Below are 9,665 nucleotides of genomic sequence, written 5' to 3' on the forward strand. Positions count from 1 at the left end.
CTCGTGGACTAGGCAGATTTTAACTGATGAACCATGTAAAAATCGTGTCTTTTATTGTTTGTCTCTTCTGGTATTTTGTTTAATTGCTCTTCATTTCTAAGTTGACGAAAAACAGCGTCAACAGTTTGGTGCTTTCATTGAGAGACATTAAACAAGATGTGAGCCTGTTTAATCAAAAAACCTCCTGAATCATCGATTGTCGCTGCAAACAACCCCAGTACTGGTAGGCGACCATTGCCCTAGATACTTGAAGAGTAGACTCCTCATACCGACGAATATCCCCGATGACTTGGAAAGCAGCCCATGGTGGACCCGGACCCTGAGGAGAGGAGTGATTCATCCAATTCTCGAGGACCACCTACTCCCAGGCCTGATGAGGATCTGTACTACAACTCTGAGAGATATGTTCCTATCATGGAACTTGAAAATCGCCAATTGTGCAAATAGTTGGCAGAGGCGACAAAATGCAATGAAGAATTATCTAGACAGTCTGCTGACGCCCAGGCACCTCCCCGTAGGCCTAGAGGACGTCCCCGTGGGAGCACGGCTGCCAGGAGGGCAGGACAAGCATCGCAGCCAAATCAGCTAAGGCCCCAGAAAAGCACCCAGGCTAAGGCTACTGTCAACCTGGCTACATAATTATCAACAGGAACGGGTAATAACCGAGCCCCCCAGTGGCTTGAAACCCGAATCTTGATGCTGCAAGAAACAACCCAGAGCCTATCCGGGAAAACTCTAGACCATCCCTGCCCGATAATCGGAGATAGCCACTGTCACCCATAAGGCATCCACCATCACCAATAAGGCACCCCTCGCTAGTCTGAGAGGTCCCACGACCTGCACCATGGAGGCCATCTCGAAGCAGCACTCAAGATGGAAACCGACAGGCTAGGCCTAGACAGGGTTGTGAAAGGGAGGCTACCCGAGATCACAGAGCTCCTCAACCCTCGGGAAGCAAAATGTCAAGTTCACAAACTGCTGGAACAAGGAGATTAGCAGGGGATCCACCTCACAATCATCGAGCCACGTATCCAGAGAGGGCTACAAGTTACGCAAGCAGAAGCTCGGACTACACACGGTCCGAAAGCATTTATAATATTGAGCCAAGGCATACAGTGAATTGAGGGAATCACCCTGATCTGTGGGATCATCTAAACCATAACCGAGGGCAAGATAATCCCCCGAACCCTGATCTACGAGACCACCTGAATGTTCGTAAGCATCCAGCATATAACCCTATACCAAGACAGGGAGCTAGAGTTTTTATTAACGATAACCAGCCCCCTCAAGTCCAGGCTCGACCCCCAGTGGATCTAGTCCAGGAAAGGATTGATCAGTTAGAAATAGCATTTAGGTTCCTGCAAGATGAGCGTAACAGGGATAAGGCTAAAGAGTCCGAGGAGGAACTCGAACCTTCTGCCCCGCATATTTCTAACACTCTATTTCCCCAAGGATTCAGAATACCCCATGTGATACCATTTGATGGAAACTCGGACCCATATAGTCATCGAAGTACTTTTAACACCATCATGCGAGCCAGTAATGTTGGCTACGAGCTCAGATGTATGCTGTTCCCAGCCACTCTTACAGGACCAGCAAAAAACTGGTCTAAAAAGTTTCGAAAGACATTCGATCTCATCCTGAGATCAATTAGCTAGAGAATTTAAGAAGTAATTTAAAGTTATGGTTGGCATCAGGCCCAAGCCTCAGCCTTAACCAATGTCCGACAACAGCAAGACGAGTCGCTAAAGAGTTACCTTACGAATTTTAACCTAGAAGTGGCTCGAGCTCGAAATGCCGACGATAATTGCCACCTGATGGGCGTTAGGGCTGGAATTTTGCCAAAAAGTCCCCTTTGGGAAGATTTACAAAGGAAACCTAGTAGGTCACTAACTGAGTTCAATCAAAGGGCCCAAAGGTTTATCAATCTAGAAGAGGCAAGGATAGCCTTAAACCTAACTTCTCAACCCATAACTACAACGACAAACGTGAACTCTGCCTTGACCTCGACGGCCCCATCAACTTCAACACCCTCTAGGGATATCCCTTCTAAAAGGAAGAAGAATGAAGGGAATAACCCCGAGGATGATGGAGGTAAAAAGAAGAAAGGGAAAAATATTTCTCTGTATACAAGGTGTATACTGATCTTAACGAGACTCGGGAGAATATTTACCTGGCCAATGAAAACCAAGTTTTGTTCAGACGATCTAGCCCCATGTGGAATCAGAAGGCGAAAAGGGACTAAAATAAATATTGTAGATTCCATAGAGACATCAAACATACGACCGATGAATGTCGTCAATTGAAGGACGAGATTTTTGATCTCGAGGTACGTTAGAAACCGAAATCCTAATCAAGCCTCAACAAGTCAGAGGGTAGCAGCAGCACAACCTGCCCAACACAACAACTCCCGAGCTCGGGAGGACGAGTGACCCCCTCTGATTGATGGAGAGGATGTAGTAACCATCTCAGGGGGACCTCATATTGCAGGCTCGGGCAAGAATGCCCAAAAAAGATACGTAAACAAGCTCAAAACCAGAGACGGTTCTCCTTACAAACCTGAACCATGAGCTCCAAAACAACAGAGGGTTGAGACTCAACCCATAACATCTACTGAAGAGGACGCGTCACACGTCCAATTTCCTCATAACGACCCCTTGGTCACTACTCTCCAGCTCGCGAATAAGAGGGTACACCGAGTCCTGATTGATAACGGAAGCTCAGTGAATATCCTTTACAAAGCCACTCTAGAAAAGATGGGACTCACGCTTCGCGATTTGAAAGCATGTGCAAAAATGTTGTATGATTTTTTAGGAGAAGGGATTGCCTGTATGGGATCCATTGAACACCCCGTAACCTTGGGATACTATCCAGTCTCAGTAACCAAGATGATGGAGTTTGTAGTGGTGGACCTCGCGTCGGCCTACAATGTACTACTCAGGAGACCCGCCCTGATTGGGATGGGGGCAGTATCGTCTATTAGACACTTGGTCATCAAGTTCCTGACTTCTAGTGGCATCAGGATGCTGAAGGGAGACCATTTCGCAGGAAGGGATTTCTATAGCATTTCCATAAGAGGAAAAAGTCAGGCAAGTGCGCAAGCACTGGTGGTTATCTAAGAAATAAATGGAGTCATTTTTTAGATTGATGAGGAGATCGATCCCAGAGTAGATGAGAGGGTCGATCTCGAACCTCTGGAAGAGCTCGAGGAAGTTGAGCTCGATGCAGTTGATGTCACAATGGTGGTGAAGGTGGGTAAGAATCTATCTAAAAAGACAAGATAGCAATTAATTTGCTTCTTAAAAGAAAACCAGGATGTGTTCGCATGGTCACACTCAGACATGGTAGGAATAAATTTGAATGTCATGATCCATGCACTCAATATTGACAAGAGCTTCCCCCCGAAGCAGCAAAAATAAAGACTCTTGGATGATGATAGAAAGAAGGCCCTCAAGGAGGAGGTCGATAGGTTAAAGGCAAATCGATTCATATGGGATGCCTTTTATCCTCATTGGATCACCAATCCAGTATTGGTCCAGAAGCCCAATGGCAAATGGCGAACCTCTATCGACTACTCAGATCTTAACAAGGCATGCCCTAAAGACTGTTTCCCCTTGCCTCGGATAGATTAGCTCATAGATGCCACTGTAGGTCATGGCATCATGTCATTCATGGACGCTTATTCTGGATATAACCAGATCGCCATGAATGCAGCAGATCAGGAACACACGAGCTTCGTGACCGACAAAGGGTTATACTGTTACAATGTCATGCCTTTCGGGCTCAAAAACGCAGAAGCCACGTACCAAAGGCTGGTGAACAAGATGTTTGCTGAGCAGATAGGAAATAAAATGGAATTTTATGTTGATGATATGTTAAATTAAAACATAACGATAACCATGTGGATGATCTCGCAGAGTTCTTTACTGTACTTCGAAAATACAATATGAAACTTAACCCACAAAAGTTCTCGTTCGGAATGTCTTTGGGAAAGTTATTCCTTGGATTTATAGTAAATGCATGAGGGAAAGAGGTTAATCCTGACAAGATTAAGGCATTGATAGATATGATCTCACCTCAAAAGCATAAGGATGTCCAGATCTTAACGAGACGGATGGTGGCATTAAGTAGGTTTATCTCAAAATCTACAGATGGGTGTCTTCCATTTTTCAACCATTTGAAAGGGGGAAAAATTCGAGTGGATGGAAGAGTGCGAGCTCGCATTCTAGAATCTTAAGAAGCACCTCATCGAACCACCAATCTTTTTGAAACCTATCACAGGAGAGGTTTTGTATCTATACCTCGCTACAATCGAGCACGCCATCAGTGCGGTACGAGTACGTGAGGAGAAGAAGGTACAAAAGCCTGTAGACTATGTCACCAAAAGGTCATTGGGGGCAGAATCGAGATACCCATTAATGGAAAAACTGGCTCTGAGTCTGATACATTCATCTCAAAAACTCCGACCGTACTTCCAAGCACATCCTATTCATGTGCTAACTGACTAGCCGCTACGACAAGTTTTGTCCAAACCAGGGGCTTCCGGAAGATTGTTAAAATGAGTTGTTGAACTCGGGCAATTCGACATCACATACCACCCAAGAATGACCATCAAGGGACAAGCCCTAGAATATTTCATTGTTGAAAATACTGGGATCTCAACTGACAAAGTTGTAACCCTGGCCCACGAGCTGTGGAAACTTTAAGTCGATGGATCCTCCAACGAAAACGGATCGGGGGTAGGTATTATACTAATTATCCGAGCAGGAAATCAATTCCACTCAGCGTTAAGATTCAACTTTGAGGCATCAAATAACGAGGCTGAATACAAGGCGTTACTATAAAGACTCCAAATAGCCAGAGAGCTCAAAGCAAAGGCTATACACTACTATAGCGACTCACAGCTGGTGGTCAACCAAGTTTTAGGGGAATATCAGGCTCGTGGCATGAGAATGCTCGCGTACCTAGAGAAAGAAAAAGCTGCACTCAGATAGTTTGAATTCTATGCTATAGATCAAGTCCCTCGAGAACAAAATTCAAATGTAGACGCGTTGGCCAGGCTCGCTGCAACCAGCGAGGCCGATACACTAAACGTGGTCCCGGTACAATTTCTATCGACCCCGAGTATTAGCGAGCCTAATGAGGAGGACGTATGCATGATCGACTCACAACCAACCTGGATGACCCTAATAATTGACTACCTCAAAACCAGTAGTCTCCCAGCAGACCGAAACGAGGCTCGAAGGCTGATGTATCAGATCCCGAGATACACTATTGTGGAAGGAAGGTTGTATCGAAGAGGGTATTCTATGCCATTACTCCAATGTGTAACTCCACCCTAGGCGAAGAAAATTTTAGAAGAGATTCATGAAGGATTTTGTGGAGATTACACTGGGGAGCATAGTCTATCCAAAAAGGTGATAAGATAGGGGTATGCCCATAGTCAAGGCAGACGCGTTTGAATATGCAAATGATGTGATAAATACCAGCAATTTGCCTCAATTCTGCGAGCTCCACCTATCGAGCTCACCATGTTGAGCTACCCTTGGCCATTTGCAATATAGGGGAATGACCTCATAGGCCCATTGCCAACTGGCAAAGGTGGAGTAAGGTACATTGTGGTCGCAGTTGATTATTTCACGAAATGGACCGAAGCTGAACCCTTGGACACTATCACCTCGAAAAAATTCTTATACTTTGTTATAAAAAATATCATCCGCCGATATGGGATGCCCAGAAAGATAGTGCCGGACAATGGAACCTAGTTCGACAGTGACCTCTTTACCCATTTCTGCAAAAAAAAATGGGATAATAAAAAGCTTCTCCTCCATCGCCCATCCCTAGTCAAATGGCCAGGTCAAAGCAGTCAACAAGACCCTAAAGAGCTCCATAAAGAAAAGGTTAGAAGAGGCAAAGGGAAGGTGGCCCAAGGAATTACCTCAAGTTTTGTGGCCTTATCGAACCACATCTCGGACTTCAACGGGGCATACTCCCTTCTCCCTAGCTTATGGGTGCAAGGCCATGTTACTTATTGAAGTCAAAATTCTTACAATACGGAGCCATGCGTATGATCAGGCCTCGAACCAATCCCAGCTCGAAGAAAGTCTAGACATCATTGAAGAAAGACGAGATGAAACTCAATTGAAAAATGTTGCATACCAGCAATGAGCTACTAGGTACTTCAATAAGAGGGTTCGAGATAGAATATTTGGATTGGGAGACCTGGTACTAAGACGAGTATTTTTAGCTACACGAGACCTGTCTACTGGGGTACTCGGACCTAACTGAGAAGGACCTTACCAGATCGAGTCTATCATCCAACCTGGGGTGTATAAACTAGAGAGACTAAACTGAGAGTTGGTTATGTGAGCTTAGAATGGCGAACATCTTCGACCTTATTATCAAGAATGTAGGAATGGTGTTTTCATTGTAATAAAGAAAGTTTATTTTTCTGCCTTTTGTCAATAAAATGTTAAGTTTTGTTCAAAAGTTGTTTTCTTTTTTAAATGTTGTATTTTTTTGCAAACTCTCTTAATTCAATAACCTATGATCACACTCATAGGATATTAAGGGGGCATCAGTGGTATACAATCATACCATAAGTTTGAAAAAATAAATAACATAGAACAAAAATGTCTGGATCATTAACCCGACATAAAAGTTCATAAGTGTATTCGCGAGCTAAAACTGCCTGAACTTAACCCGACATTAAAATTGTAAGTGTATGGAATAATAACCAAACACGCAAACTAAAGGTGTATGGAATAATAACCAAACACGCAAACTAAGTGTATGGAATAATAACCAAACACGCGAACTAAAAGTGTATAGAGTAATAACCAAACACACGAGCTAAAGCTATCTGGATTTAACCAGATTGTAAAAATTCATAAGTGTATGGATTACAAACCAAACACGAGCTAAATTAGTTTGGAACAAACCAGCTAAAACTAATCGACAAGTAAGAGAGTTGGAACAAAAAATAAACCAACTACAAATTAAGTTGATTCCGAGGTTGGAAAAATTTTCAAAAATAGTTTTGACCTCACAACCTCGAGGAAAAACTCGAGGATGAGAAAAAGTGACTAGAAAAGCAAGATATAACTAAACTGCTAAAATTACATGCCAATTAAGTACTTTCAAGTGCATGGTGAAAGTAAGGTTTGAACTTGACATTAACGAAGTCAAACATGGATATTTCAGATAAATTGTGCATGAATGCATTGAAATTCGAGCATAAATCCAATAGATGTATTTGTATGGATAAACAAATATAAAAGCAAGTATTTAATATAACATGCCCGAAATATTTTAACCCCGAAATGTAAAGCATGTATTAAGACAAGAAGCTAAAAAACAAAATCAAATGCATAAAAAGATTTTTGAGCCAGAAATTATACGCATAAAGGTTAAATGTTAATAATTAGAAAAAAAAAATGGCTCTAAATCGAGCTATGAATTGTCTTCACCCTAAGGGTACATATAAAATTTAAAATAATATACAAAAATAATAATGGGATGCAGCCTATGACTTCACCCTCACGGAGCAGGCACTTTCCCCTCGGCAGCTCCGGACGCTCCCGCCGTCTCTTCGGCCTCAGCCCTGGCATCTTCTTCATTGAGGCGAGTCTGCCACCTCTCAATGAACTCGACCTCGAGGATGTCCAAGAAATTGGTGTCAAGATCGGGTTTGTTGACCCAGATACAGTGCATCGCCATGACAACGGCATGATCCTTCTTCTTCTTGAACTTCTCGAGAAGGCGGGCCTTCTCACCTTCAATTATCTTGAAGGTTGCCTTTTTTTCCTCCTCTAGCTTGGCGTTGATCTCCTGAAGTTCCTTGATTTTGTAGTCCTTCTCCTTGACCTCGAAATTCTTGGCCTCGACTTCTTTCAAAGTACTGCCATTGTTGACTCCAGGTCAGACACCGTTTGGGCGGATTCCAAGGCAGCCTACAGCTTCGATTCGAGTTCGGACACCTTCAGTGTCGCAGCTTTGAGCTCATCAACGAGCTTTAACTGGGGGTTCTTGGACTCTTGAGCGTAGGCTTGGCTCGCAGAAACTTTGTTGTTCAACTTGAAGCTATGCTGAACAAACGAAGTGAAAGTCTGTATACAAAAACAAATATGAGTTATTAAATATACAGGGCAAGTTTTTATAACCAACATTACAGAGAAAAATTACTTACCGAGGCAAAGAGCTCGCTGCCCTTTGTCGAAGATGATGTTTGTGTCGCAGCAGGAGGTGAGAAACTACCATTGGGGAGCACCGAGGTTGCTAAGACTTTGGTTGACTCAGGATAAGACTTTCGAGCCCAAACTGACTCCATGTGATCCCGCGTCTTGATTGATCATATAATTGAGGACGTGGATCGAGATCGACGAAAGATGTTCCCGGGTAGGGACTTGTTTCTTTGGGGTCGGAGTGGATTGTTGGGGAGCTCGGACCGGAGGAGGTAGGGGGCCTACGGGCACCACCGACTTAACTTCAGTAGTGAGCCTGACCTCGGGTGTAGGGTCAGCAGCCTGGCTCAGGCCTTGAATATCCGAGACTGGAGGAGTCACTTCAGATTTCTTCAGGACTTTGGAGGGACGCCCCCCTCTTTGAGACGCCCATGGGCATTTACTTCTCTTGGCTCCTGAACGACGGTTGAGCACGTTGTCCATGTCAGAGTCCATATCGTCTGCAAAACACATAAGTTACAATTTAGTAATCGAGCCTACGTCACTAAATGAAGCAAGACTAAGGAGAAAAGAAACCTAACTGGTACTTTCTATCGAGCTTGAGTTTGATGACCAAGAAATTCCCCTATCTTCCAAGGATACTGGGGGAGTCCCTTCTCTATAAGTAGGGGTCTACCTTGAGAGGTCCCTATATACGTTGGTCCCATATTGAACGGCGACCTCGTCCTAGACCTCGTTTAGACTATACATGGTTTGAAATTGGCCTAACCAGCTATCAAATCTATGCACCCTATGATATACCCAAGACCAAATGTAAAAGTTATCCTTAGGATCTGAGAAGAGGATTAAGGTGTCGGGTTTGTGCTTAAGTAAAGAAGGGGACCACATTTCGGAGCTAAGCATTACTTTACCTCCACTAACCGAGCTCGCGCGAGGCTTCGTCTTGTGCTTCATTTCCCGAGGCAGGCCGGTCATGTCGGCAAGTTGCAAGGGACAAGCCCACGAGCTTGAAGACCTCCTCCTAGGAGAGAGCTTGTCAATAGAAAGTGGCACATGGTCCCACCTATAGTATTTGCTGTTGGCCGAGTTTTCGGTCGATTTGCCTTCCTCCAAGAGGCCGCAAGCTTGAAGCCGATCTTCGTGGAGAAGATACGACAGAGGTCGCCGTCCATAAGGCAGTTCGAGCAGGGCTGCCTTATGCTCCACCATCGAGTCTGAGGGGGTGGGACGGTGGTAGCTTGCTGTAGAAACAGTTTAACATCAGTATTTCCAGCTTTACAATTTGGTGAAAAAGAAGAGAGGATAGGTTTGAGGGTACTTACAAATGCGTTGGAAGGAGTAAAATTTTGAAGGAGCGAGGCCATCCGTCCAGAAGAAAGTGACCTTGAAGTTCGGAGGATGGTTTGGCATGTCCTCAAAAAGCTTCTTTTCCTTTGGATAGCTCAATAGGTAGTAGAAACCATCTCTTCCCCGAGCTCGAGA

This window comes from Humulus lupulus, chromosome 1 (assembly GCF_963169125.1).
Source record: "Humulus lupulus chromosome 1, drHumLupu1.1, whole genome shotgun sequence".
Classification (NCBI taxonomy): domain Eukaryota; kingdom Viridiplantae; phylum Streptophyta; class Magnoliopsida; order Rosales; family Cannabaceae; genus Humulus; species Humulus lupulus.